General features: G+C 41.8%; 1 long non-coding RNA gene across 7 annotated transcripts in view; it reads left to right on the forward strand.

The window, feature by feature from the left end:
- Window positions 1–4,027: 4,027 nt before the first annotated feature.
- The window catches only part of LOC107650497 (uncharacterized), a 61,500-nt gene continuing 52,050 nt past the window's right edge, over window positions 4,028–13,477 (forward strand). For 2 of the 7 annotated variants that reach the window (XR_008914356.1, XR_008914355.1), the window contains exons 1-2: window positions 4,028–6,471; window positions 9,036–9,151. This is a non-coding gene — a long non-coding RNA (uncharacterized LOC107650497). The remainder of the gene's footprint in view (window positions 6,472–9,035; window positions 9,152–13,477) is intronic. The other 5 variants (XR_008914353.1, XR_008914349.1, XR_008914352.1 and 2 more) reach the window with 4 other exon arrangements.

The raw sequence follows: 13,477 nt of genomic DNA on the forward strand, positions 1-13,477 counted from the left end.
CACTCCTGCTCTTTGAAAACAAATACCAGCTTGACAAAAATGTGAAATGACTGCACTCAAATAACCAAGTTGATACCTCTAAGAAAATGTATCTTATTGGAAATACTCAAAACTCACTACCCTTGATATACACTATTTCCATACATTAGTCCCAGCAAAACTTGGGAAGAAACGTTTAGACTGTGATGTCAAGAATTTCTGGACCTCCTTTGGCCTTCTGTTCCATAATCCCCAGTGCAGATGGCCAGCTCCTGCCCTCCCCTCTAGCTTTGGGGAGGAATAAACTGTTGTAATACAACTTGATAGACATTATTTGCTAACATTTCTGTCACCTGCATTTAGGAGAAATGCAGTAGACATATAGTATAGTCCAAACCCCTCAGATCATTGAGAAGAAACCAAGAACTTAAGTTCTTCAGCTTCTAGGAAAAGCTCTTTCGTAAATCAAATTTGATAACTCTTTAGGCCTTAAGCCCTGACATTTCAATTCATGAAGTAACTTTCTGTATTTTAATAGCATTAAAGTAGATACCAAGACCCTCTATAGAACACTCTGTCTCTCACACTCCAACTCAAGCTTCCCATTCAATGCTTTCAGCCAACCATTCACGCATGTCACCTATACTATCCTCCTTCTTCCTTCTCCTAGAAATACTGCTTCACTCATAAATATAGGTAGTAACACTCAGTTACACACAAAACTTAGTCAATGGTGGTACTTATGGTCAGGTTGAATCTGGCACCATTTTGGCCAACTTAATTTGGAACCAGATTTGATTGATGTTCCACACACTTTCCAACATTCCCAGGTACGTGGTCGATCATATATCATATATATAACTATGTCCATATATGAGCATGAACTTGGAATCAGTCCCACTGTGGTGTATGCTGGGGAATGCACCGAAATGCAATTGCCCATTTGGTTCCTGAAAAAAGAGAGGTTCCTTTGCCGAGAGTTTGGCTGACCTAAGCAAACCCACCCAACTGATTCCTGACTGAACTCAATGGGTTCTTGTATGTACCTCACATCTCGTGGTCAAACTAACTGGAAGTTTAGGCAGCCGTAACTTTAGCACCCGAACTGGCTCGCCATTTCATAACTTAGAAATGCCTCAGATCTCTCAAATAGTCTGAAAAACCAAGTCTTGAATCAGCATAGGGATAAATCCCATATTGTATTCTTTACTCAGACTCTGATGGCATGACTGTTACAGGGTATAAACCCTTGACTCTGGAGATGTTATCCACGGGCGGGCCACCAGGCTATATGACAACTCCAAGGAACAAAAGAATTTGGGGAAACTCTCCACCATGTTGGGGAAATCCCAGAACAGAGGAAGATGAGTGATAATGCAGTAGATACAAAGGAAATCACTCACAGGATACAATCAAGCTTAGGAAAGGAATCCTAGCCAAAGGCTAGGGTCTAAGAGAGGGGGCTGCTTACAATGGATACTGATGGATCCCTGCCAGGTGTGGATATTCTTGGGAAAGGGAATCTTGATGAGATAGGGGAGATTACCTAACTAGGATGGTCATTCATGTGACGGTCCCCCACTCAGACTTAAACTGTTCACCAGGGATTCCCTTCCGGATGGATTCAAATGGAAACAGGGAACAAGTACAATCTTTGGGGTCTCCAAGCTACAAGCTCCTCCTGAAACCTGGGCTTCACCAGATCACAGGAGGCCACAAGTTTGGGGTTTCTAGATTCCATGTTGACACACCTTATTGCTGATGCTGTCAATACATTCACTGCATCAAATCAGGAAAAAGCAGAAGCTGTATTTCCAAATGGTGGCCTGATAATGCGGGCCCAGTATGGTTTTTTACAGGAAACAGAATTGCTGACAGTTTGACACGTGTTGAAGATCATAGCACAGACTAGTAAAATCCCATGTGATTCACTGTCTGTTGTTTATCTGGTTATTTGTTAAACAGCTATAAAAATTAAAGGAAAGCAATATTCAGAAGGTGTTCTCTTGATTGATGCCACTGTGAATCCTATCTTGCAAAGTCAGAGTTAAAATGTTAGAACACACTTTTGCTCTCACATCAATCTCCCCAATCCCCTGTCTGAGGTAATGTTAAATGTCAATGGTCAATGGCCTTCCCGGTGTTCCTATTGTCAAACTGGAATCAAGAAACCCCAAACTTGTAAGCTAGAGGGATCTGGTGTAGCCTGGAGACCCCAAAGTTTGTACTTGTTCCCTGATCCCGTGAGAATCCAGAGAGATAGAGACAGACAAACAGAAAGACAGATACGCAGGCCGACTGGCAGATGGGTAGTCAGATAGGTAGCAGGGCAGATAGATGGATATAGAGATAGCACATAGAGAGACACATAGTGAGACACAGACAGAGAGATAGACAGGCAGGCAGACAGACAGATCGAGAGATAAATAGATAGGAAGATAGAATGAAAAGACAGAAACACAAACAGACAGAATGAGAGATAGTCAGAGACATTGGAAGATTGACACAACATCAGAATATTGGAGAGTGAACAAAGGGACAGACAGAGACAGATAGATGGAAGGACAGACCAAAGGTAGATGGAATGGAGAGACAGACTGAGAGAGACACAGAAATTCAGGTAGATGGATAGACAGCCAGACATGGATAGACAGATAGCAAAGAGATAGATACAGCTAGATCAATACAAAGATATATAGACAGAATGAGAGAATAATGGACAGACAGACACAGAGAGACGGATCGACAGACATACAGAAGGACTGACAGTTGGACTAGTTTCTATGTCATTTTGTCTATCTGCCTGTTTTTCTGTCTGCAAGACCCATCTGGCAATATCTATGTTTCCATGTGTTTATGGATGTATATATGAATCTATCTATCTATCTATCTATTTATCTATCTATCTCTCTATCTCTCTATCTCTCTCTCTATCTCTGTCTGTCTGTCTATCTATCTATCTATCTATCTATCTATCTATGTGTTAATGTTTCTCTCTGTGTAGTCAATATTACTATCTACCTGCCTGTCTGTGTATCTTATGTATCTGTATCTCTGCCAATCAGTCAAGCCTGGCTATATATCTCTCTGTGTGTTTTTATGTGTCCATACTTTTATCTATCTATTTATGTATCTCTCTATGTATCTATCTAACTACTGTTGACTTGTAAAAACACAAAACCATTAAATAGTCACAGAACTCACTCTTTAGTCAAGGAAAAGGGGGTCAGTGTGACAGTAGAGCTCTAGACAGACCTGAGTGCCAAAAGGCTACACAGAGTCCAAGTATTGAAGTCTGGTTGCTCTGGACACTGACCCCTGGGAAAGGCAACAGCACCAGATTGGACAGGTTGAAAGAACAAAAGAATTTGGGGAACTTATCTTCCATTTGGGAGAAATCCAGTGGCAGGGAAAGATGATTGACTTTGCTCTAGCTACAAAGAAAATGGGAGTGTTCAAACTCTACTGACAGCATCCAATGAAGCTTGGGAAAAGAATCATAGCTTGAGGAGAGGGTGTAAGGGAAAGGGCTGCTTATAGTGGAGACTAAATGATGGTCCCTGATCAGGTGGGGATTTACTTGGGGAAACATCTCTGATCCCACAGGGGAGACTACCTAAAACAAAGAGGGTCCTTAGCATCTGCTTAGTCCCATTCAAGTAGAATTACCATTCACTTGAGACTCCATTATTCAGTCTGAATGTGCTACCCTGAGGTTCCCTTCTGGGTGGATTCTCACAGAAACAGGGAACAAGTACAAACTTTGAGTCTCCAATTTAGAAGCTAGTCCTAACCTTGGGGTACTTCCTGATCTTACTCTGCTATAAGTTTGAGGTTTCTAGATTCTGTGTTGACACTCCTATCTGTCTATCTATCTATGTGTCTGTCTATATATGTAATTTTTCTTTGTGATTGTCCTTCAGTCAATGTCTGTTCCTTGCTCGGTCTCTCTCTCTCTCTCTCTCTCTCTCTCTCTCTCTCTCTCTCTCTCTCTCTCTCTCTCTCTCTCTCTCTCTCTCTTGTTCTTTGATTTAATATCAGTATATCTAGGTGCTGTCTGTCTATCAATTCATCTATATTTTCTGTGTGTCTCTCTGTGCTGTCTATGTATCTATCTGCCTGTCTGTATGTGTATCTATCCATCTCTCTGCCAGCCAGTCCCCTCTGGTTATCTCTATGTATGTATGTATGTATGTATGTATGTATGTATGTATGTATTCATGTATTTGCTTCTCTCATTCTCTGTCTTTCTGTCCATCTCTATGTCTGTCTGTGTCTGTTAGTTTTTTTTCTCTATGCAGGTAGATAGATAGCTATTTGTGACAGAGAGAGAGAGAGAGAGAGAGAGAGAGAGAGAGAGAGAGAGCGCCACAGAAATGCAGAATGATAAATGGACAAGTTAATATATTGATAGACTGATAGACATATACTGGCATGCATGTAGAGCAAAACACAGATAGAATGAGATAGATAGATAGATAGATAAGTAGAGAGAAACTTACTACATACATACATAGATACATTGATAGGTAGACACAGACAGATATATAGAGATACAGTTAGGTATAATGACAGATTGACAGAAAAGTAGACTGAGGTATCGATAGATTAATAGGCAGAGAGAATGACAGATAGCTAGACAGAGGGTCAGACACAGATAGACAGACAGAGAAATTCAAGCAGATCGATACACAGAAAGAAACAGACAAATATCTAGAGTGATAGAGTTGGGTAGACAGATTCAAAGAGAGAGAAATAGAAAGATCACTAAGTTGATATGAAAAGAAGGAAAGAGAACCAGACACAGACAGACTGATAGACAAAAAGACAGGACAGAGGTACAGTCAGACAGACACATGAACAGACAGACTGACGGACAGATTAGTTTGTCATTCTATCTATCTGCGTTCCTTTCTGTCTTTCTACAAGTCTGTCTAACAGGATGTGCAACTGTCTATCTATCTATCCACATTTTTATATCATTCTACTTTCTATCTCTCTATCTGTCTGTCTGTATAACAATCCGTCTGTCTGTCTGTCTGTCTATCTGTCTGTCTATCTATCTGTCTGTCTATCTATCTATCTATCTATCTATCTATCTATCTATCTATCTATCTATCTATCTGTCTGTCTGTCTGTCTGTCTGTCTGTCTGTCTATCTATATCTTTGTTTATCTGTCGGTGCAGTCTATGTATCTATCTGCATGCCTATTTGTGATTGGATCTATCTATGTGTATGTCCTTTGTGTGTTTTAAAATGGTGTGATATCCTGGGGAACTACAATTCCCAGTGTCCCCAAGTAGTACCACCCCTTTGAGTCCTGGATTGGGATTGGTCTGGCCATGGACCAATCCCGTGTTTGGGGAGGTTTATGTCCATGGTCCCTCCTTAGCATGGGATTGGTCCATTTTAAAACCAATCCCATGAAAGGAAATAATGGACATATTCTCTTGCCAAGCATAGGATTCTTCCAATTCAAGACTAATCCCTCAATGGAAATAAGGCATAGGGACCACTGGAGCAAGCTGGGAGATATAGTTCCCAAGGCCCAATGCTTGAAATCCCCCATGATCTCTTTCTGTGAATCTTTGTAGATGGAGAGATGGACAGCAGGACAGACAGAGCTACCGACAGACAGATTATTTGATCTGTTATTCTGTCTGTTCGCCTACTGGTTGTTACATCTCTCAGCCTGTCTATGTTTCTTTTGTGGGTTTTCAAGTGTTGTGACAGCCTGGGTAACTACAACCCCCATTGTGCCACTAGAGTCCCTCCTCCTTGAGTCCTGGCTTGGGATTGGTTCGGAATTGGACCAATCCCGTTTTGTAGGAGGGACAATGCCCATGGCCCCTCCTTAGCCCAGGATTGGTCCATCTAAAGAGCATTCACACAAAGGAAAGTAGAGAGCATCATTGCTCACCTAGCCTAGTATTGGTCCAATTCAAGACCAATCCCTCCCAGGAAATATGTGGGAGGGACTCCTGGAGCACACTGGGGGATGCAGTTGCTCAGGCCACAAGGCAAGAAAAGCCACGCTATCTCTAGCTCTATATCCATGTAGACTGAGAGATGGACAACTGGACCTACAGACAAGAGGACTGACAGAGAGTTTTGTTTATCTATTATTCTGTCTTACTGCCTTCCTGTCTATGTATCTGTTAGTCAGTGTGTTTCTCTGCCCATCAGTCCTTTCTGGGTATCTATCTCTATTTAGTTATGTATGTATGTACCTATCTATGTATGTATCAGTTTCTCAATTGATCTACAGTGTCTGTCAATCAGTCTGTCCATTGGTCTATCCCTCTATCTACCTTATCAGTCACTCGATCTTTCCCATTCTCCTTCTCAGATGTCCACCCAAACATATCAGAACAAGTGGTTGCAGGCAAGCAAAGCATGTGATAGTGCCCCTGTGGTGTTCAGATGGCTCAGAAGATGTATGTGGTTCAAGATTGGACGGGGAGTGGCAGACCTCCACGTTGGCCAGTGAGGTGAGTGGCTGTGGCAGAGGGGATGATGGGTCCAAACCTTCTTCTCAGACTCTTCCATGAGGTGATGGAAGTCTTGAATAGGAAAGCAAGGAATCAAGATCTCAGAGGCTAAGCTCTGCACCTTACTTACAGGGATCTTAACCTGTTGTCCTGATGTTTCCCAAATAGGAGCATTTACTAAACAAGAATGGCATTTCCTTGTGCAGGCTATGAAACAAAGTGAGGCAAAAGGACACAGAATGTTAGCCGCCATTGAGATCCCATGCACTCTAATGGGGATACTGCACAAACTGTGGAGAGTTGAGCTGTTCCTCAGCTGCAGCCCCCACCTTTCACTGCTTCTACTCACTCTTCTTGCCCCTTTTAATGAGATGCCAAAGAGAAACACCCCTTCCTTAATGCTGCAGATGCCAAGAACCAGCCCCATGATCTGGGACAAAACTCCTGCCCAAACCCCTTGTTTCTGGGTCCTGTCCTCACTGCTGTCAAATGATAGCTAAACCACAGCATGGAGGCATGATGTCTTGCTGTCCTCCCAAGGAGCACCTTTTGTACCCATGCTCTTCCACCTAGTCTGCCTCCTGACCACATTCAACATGACTTTCCAAATCAATAAAATGTCTCTTTTTCTTTTGAAGCCAAGTTTCAGAGTCTTGCATTCTTGCCAATGGTATCCCTCCCGATCTCCAGGGGTGCATCTCTGAACCCCACAACAATCATCCTGGGTGCCATTCAAAGAAAATGATGTAGTCTCATCAGGGAGGAAAATCACAGCTGAGGCAAAGGAACAAATGAAAAATCTTGATAGAGCTGGATACCAAAACCAAGTCTTGAGAATTGATCATTCTCAAACTTTTCTAGCCGGGATCAGCAATTTTCTATTTTATTGCTTTTCATATTTTTTTAGTCAATTTAGCACATTTTTCCTCCTTGGTGACAAGAATTATATTCTTTACACCCTTCCCTTAGCCGAGGGGCAATTCCACTGGGTATGACATGTGTCCTTGATGAGAACCTCTCTCCACGTTGCTGATGTTTGCACGAGGCAGTTCATTTAGAGTCTATATCCCCATCCCTAACCCCCTGGACCCTTGTAATCTAGCAGTTGTTTTTTTTGGGTTTTTCTACTCCTACAGTTTTCCTTCTGAATGTGCATAGTGTTCCATTCCTGGAGATTGTTCCAGTTCCTGTGGAATTCCTCCAATTCATTATTCCTTTGAGCACCATAGTATTCCAGCACCAAGAGATACCACAGGTTTTTAAGCCATTCCCCAATGGAAGGGCATCCCCTCTTTTTCCAGTTTTTGGCCACTCCAAAGAGCTCAGCTATGAACAATCTTGTCTAAGCCTTTTTTCTTATTATCTCTTTGGGGTACAAACCCTGTAGTGCCATGGTTGGATCAAAAGGTAGACAGTCTTTTAGCTCCCTTTGGGCAGAGTCCCAAATTGCCCTCCATAATCTTTAAATCAATTCCCCAATGCACCTGCAATGCCTTCCTGTCCTAACCTTGGCACATCCCTTCCAGCATTCATTACGTTCCCTTTTATGTCATGTTAGCCAATTGGCTAGTCTCCGTTTTCAATAGGAGGTACATTCTCATTGATGCATGGCATAAGAGTGACCACATTATTGGATAGATTCAAACTCTGAAACTGCAGGCAGTGTCACCTATTAATTGTTCGGGATTATCAGAGATACTGCTTACTCAAATGACAAAAAGGGGTCCCAGTACTGATGTCTGTCTAAACCCAATAGCAAGAATGCAAGTTGCAACATTCCATGTACAGCATCGGTCTTGGCCATTTAATTTTGCAAATGTGCCAGGTAAAATGGAGAATCCTCTTCCTATAGCTGGAAACTTATAAACTGTGAATTTCTCTATAATTGTTCATGCAAAAGTAACATCCTTCAACTCATTAACTTGGAAATAACGCCAAACTATCAAATAGTCAGAAAAACTCAAATCTTTAACCACAATTTCACCTTCAAAACAATGTTGAAATTCATATTTAAAAGTTTCAAACAAGCACACAGACACACGCATACACACCCACACCCACACCCACTACCCCCCCCACACACACACATACACAACCTCCCAATCTAACTTTGGGGTCGTGGGGATGTTCGGGATAAAAAACTGTTTTCATTCCCCTTTAACTCCTGAACAAATATAATCATGCTAGTCCGTAGACCAAAATGATTGTTAAAATAAGCCCCATATCTTAGCCCTTGCCTTTCTGAGGATTTCATCATAGGATGACAGAACATTTGATCAAACAGGAGAAAAGTGGGAAGTAACTTAAAATGGGGGAGAAAAGCTTCCTAATTTGAATACAAATGTCAGGTATAAGTTGGTAATGATCAGCAATCAGCTGTAGAACTTGATAGACACTTAGCTAAGCCATTCCTCAGCCCTTCCATTGGCCCTTGTGACTGTATCCTAACCCATTTTCCTCCATAGTATTCATTTTCCCCATGATCTTTCCAAATAATTCACCTATAGATCTCAATTCTCTCTCGCCATGCTAAGATTATCTTTCTTACTACCAATTCCTTCTAGGCTCCATCATTTCTTTCCTAACGTCTTCTGATTCGACTTTGAGACAACCCAGCACTCTGGAATCTTTGCTGCAACTTCTCCAATGAACAGATGTTCCGTTCCATCCTCTTAACGAGGTAAAGTGCTCCTATTTTCAACTTTCCTCCTTCAACTCAGAATGGGGACTAAGTCTGTCCTTTCTAGGTTCTCTACTTAATGGGCCTTGGCTCCAGGTAAATAGAATTCTCAGGAGAAATAAATGGCCAATTTTCCCTCTGCTGTAGAATTATTTCTCAAGTCAATGAAAAGGATAGGAAACAATCCTTCTCCAGATTCCGTACGTTGGGGACTCCTTCGGATATCTCTTAAAGATGTCACCTTGAGTAATACTTCAGATTCTGGGTTGCAGTAAATTCTGGTCTTGGCTTTTGGCTCCTAAGAAACCTCTTCAGGCAAATCTTCCCTTTCATAGGTTTTTATCTCTTCACCCCCACACCAGAACTGGGGGAGGGAGAGGTAAAATCCAGGGTGTTACTAGAAATGTCTTAGGAATTTCCCAGGTTTCTTTCTCTAGCTGTCATGTGCCAAAGATCATCAGAAATTATGTGAACAAAGCCATCAGTTCTCTCCACTTCAAAAGGAAAATTAGTTCTCCTTATTCCCTGGTCTTTTCAAACAAAAACTTATCTATTGAAATGGTTGCACTCTGGAAATTGACCTTCAAAATGCCCCAAATCAGGTTATTGTAGATGATGCTTTTCCTTTCTCAAAAACTCAAACTGGTAACATTTTCTCTCCAAAAACAAAACTTAGAGATACTAAGGAAGAGGTTCAAAATTTCCTCTAACTAGGAACACCTCTACTATTCCCTTCCCTTTTTTCATTTTTTACTCTAATTTCCTTTGGGCTGCCAATTTGCCTTTCTCTTCTCCTTGCCTCAAAGCACTTTGGCCTATGGCTAAAGCTGCTCCTAGAGAGGAAATTTGTGGCTCAAATAAAAAATGTTCAGGGTTTCCTTAGCATTAAAAGCAAAGCATTCCCCCCCCCATATTTCATGTCCTTTGACAACAATTTAAAGACCAGTCAGGTCTGTAGTTGCCCATCCTCAAATGAACATTCTTTACTCCAGAAATCACACACACACACACACACACACACACACATACACACACACACACACACACACACACAGAGTAAACTGAAAAAAAAAACCACTCCTGCTCTTTAAAAACAAATACGAGCTTGACAAAAATGTGAAATGACTGCACTCAAATAACCAAGTTAATACATCGAAGGAAATGCATCTTATTGGCAATACTCAAAATTTACTATACTTGATATACACAATTTCACACATTTTTCCTAGCAAAACTTGGGAAGGAAAGATTAGACAGTAAAGTCAAGAATTTCTGGACCTCCTTTGGCTTTCAGCTCCATAATCCCCTGAGCAGATGGCCAGCTCCTCCCCTCCTCTCTAGCTTTTCAGAGGAATGAACTGTTGTAACCCAACTTGAAAGGCATTATTTGCTAACTTTTCTATCACCTGCATTCAGAGGACATCCCTTAGACCTTCAGCATAGCCCAACCCCTGAGAGCCTTGAGATGATACCGAGAACTTACATTCTTCAGCTTCTAGAGGAAGCTCTTTCATAAACTAAATTGGATAACTCTTTAGACCTTAAGCCCTGACATTTCAGTTCATGAGGAAACTTTCTCTGTTTTAATAGCCTTAAAGGAGTTACTCAGACCCTCTAGAGAAAGCTCTGGCTCTCACACTCCAACTCAAGCTTCCCTTTTAACACTTTCAGTCAACCATTCACGCATGTCACCTATACTATCCTCCCTCTTCCTTCTACTAGAAATACTACTTCACTCACATACACAGGTTCCAACACTCAGTCACACACAAAACTTAGTCAATAGTGGAGCTTGTGGTCAGGTTGGACTGGGCTCCATTTTGGCCGACTTCCCTTGGAACACATTTGATTGATGTTCCACACTTTTTCTAACATTCCCAGGTACCTGGTCCATCATATATCATATATATAACTATGTACATATATGAATATGACCTTGGCAGCAGTCCCACTGGAGTATAGGCTCGGGGATGCATGGAAAAGCGATTGCCCACTTGCTTCCTAATTAAAGAGAGGTTCCTTTGTCAAGAGTTTAGCTTAACTAACTGAACCCTCCCAGCTTATTCCAGACTGAGTTCAATGGGTTCTTCTGGCTACCTCACATCTGGTGGTCAAACTAGCTGGAGGTTTAGGTAGTCATAAGTTGGCCATCTGGCCTGTCTTGCCATTTGTTGACATGGAAATGGCACAGAACTCTCAAATACTCTGAGAAACCCAGTCTTGAATCAGGATAGGGATAAATCCCATATTATATCCTTTACTCAGAGTCTGGCGCCACAACTTTTCCAGGGCATAAACCCTTCACTCTGTGGATATTATCCCTGGGAGAGCCACCAGGTTAGGTGATAACTCCAAGGAACAAAAGAATTTGGGGAACCACATGGAGGAAATCCAGGAGCTGGGAAAGATGAGTGTCATTACTGTATCTACAAAGGACATCACTGACAGTATACAATCAAGCTTAGGAAAGGAATCCTAGCCAAAGGCTAGGTTGTAAGAGAGGGGGCTGCTTATAGTGGATACTGAAGAATGGTCCCTGCCAGGTGTGGATCTCCTTGGAAAGGGTCTCTTCATACAATAGGGGAGAGTACCTAACTAGGATTGTCATTCACCTAAGGGTTGCCCACTCAGTCTGAAACTGCTCACCTGGGATTCCCTTCAGGGTGGATTCCCATGGAAACAGGGAACAAGTACAATCTTTGGGGTCTCCAACCTACAAGCTCCTCCTGATACCTGGGCTTCACCAGATCCCACTAGGCCCCAAGTATGTGGTTTCTAGATTCCATGTTGACACACCTTATTGCTGATGCTGTGAATACATTCACTGCATTCAATCAGGAAAAGTAGGAGCTGTATTTGCCAATGGTGGCCGTTAATGCAGGCACACTATGGTTTTTTACTGGAAACACAATTGCTTACAGTTTGACACATGATAAAGATCATAGCACAGACTTGTAAAATCCCATGTGATTCCTTTTCTGTTGTTTATCTGGTTATTTGTTAAAAAGCAGTAAAAATTACAGGAATGTAAGATGTAGAACATGTTCTGTGGATTCACACCACCATGAATCCTATCTTGCAAAGGCAGAGTTGAAATTTTAGAACACACTTTTTCTCTCACAACAATCTCCCCATTCCCCTCTCTGAGGAAATGTCAAAGGTCAATGGACTTCCCGGTGTTCCTGTTGTCAACCTGGAATCTAGAAGCCCCAAACTTATGGCCTAGACGGGTCTGGTGTAGCCTGGGTTTCCGGAGGAGCTTGTAAGTTGGACACCCCAAAGTTTGTACTTGTTCCCTGATCCCGTGAGAATCCAGAGAGATAGAGACAGACAAACAGAAAGACAGATAGGCAGGCCGACTGGCAGATGGGTAGTCAGATAGGTAGGAGGGCAGATAAATGGATATGAAGATAGCACATAGAGAGACACATAGACACAGACAGAGGGATAAGAAAGGCAGGGAGACAGACAGATAGGGAGACAAATAGGAAGATAGAATCAAAAGACATAGGAACACAAACAGAATAAGAGATACTCAGAGACATTGAATATCGGGGAGTGAAACAAAGTGAAAGACAGAGACAGATAGATGGAAGGACAGACCGAGGGAAGATGGAATGGAGAGACAGACAGGCTGAGAGAGACACAGAAAATCAGGCAGATGTATAGACAGACAGAAGGGGATAGACAGATAGCAATAGAGATAGATCAATAGACTGATATATAAAAAGAATTATAGAGAAACGGATTGACAGATGCAGAGAGACGGATCGACAGACATACAGAAAGACTGACAGATGGACTAGTTTCTTTGTCATTTTGTCTATCTGTTTTCCTTTCTGTGTATCTAAAAGTCTGTGTCACTGTATGTGCAACTGTCAATCTACCTATCTATCCATATTTTTATCTGTCTCTATCCTTTGTCTATCTATCCTATCTATCTATCTATCTATCTATCTGTGTATGTATGTATGTATGTATCTATCTATCTATCTATCTATCTATATATCTCTTTGTATTTCTGTCGGTGTAGTCTATGTATTGTTAACTTGGAACTAACATGGAACTATTAAATAGTCAGAAAACCCAAGTCTTTACTCAGGATAGGAATAAGTCCAATTTGGCCCTTTACTCAGAGTCGGAGCACAAGCTTTTCAGGGTGCAAACCCTGGACTCTGGGGATGTTATCCCAGGGAGCGCCACAAAGCTAGATGACAACTCGGAGGAACACAAGCATTTGGGGAACCTATATACCATTTGGGAAAAGGAGGGGCAGGGAAAGATGACTGACATCACTATGGCTACAAAGAAAATGGGAGTGTTCAA

This window comes from Monodelphis domestica, chromosome X (genome assembly GCF_027887165.1).
Source record: "Monodelphis domestica isolate mMonDom1 chromosome X, mMonDom1.pri, whole genome shotgun sequence".
NCBI lineage: Eukaryota > Metazoa > Chordata > Mammalia > Didelphimorphia > Didelphidae > Monodelphis > Monodelphis domestica.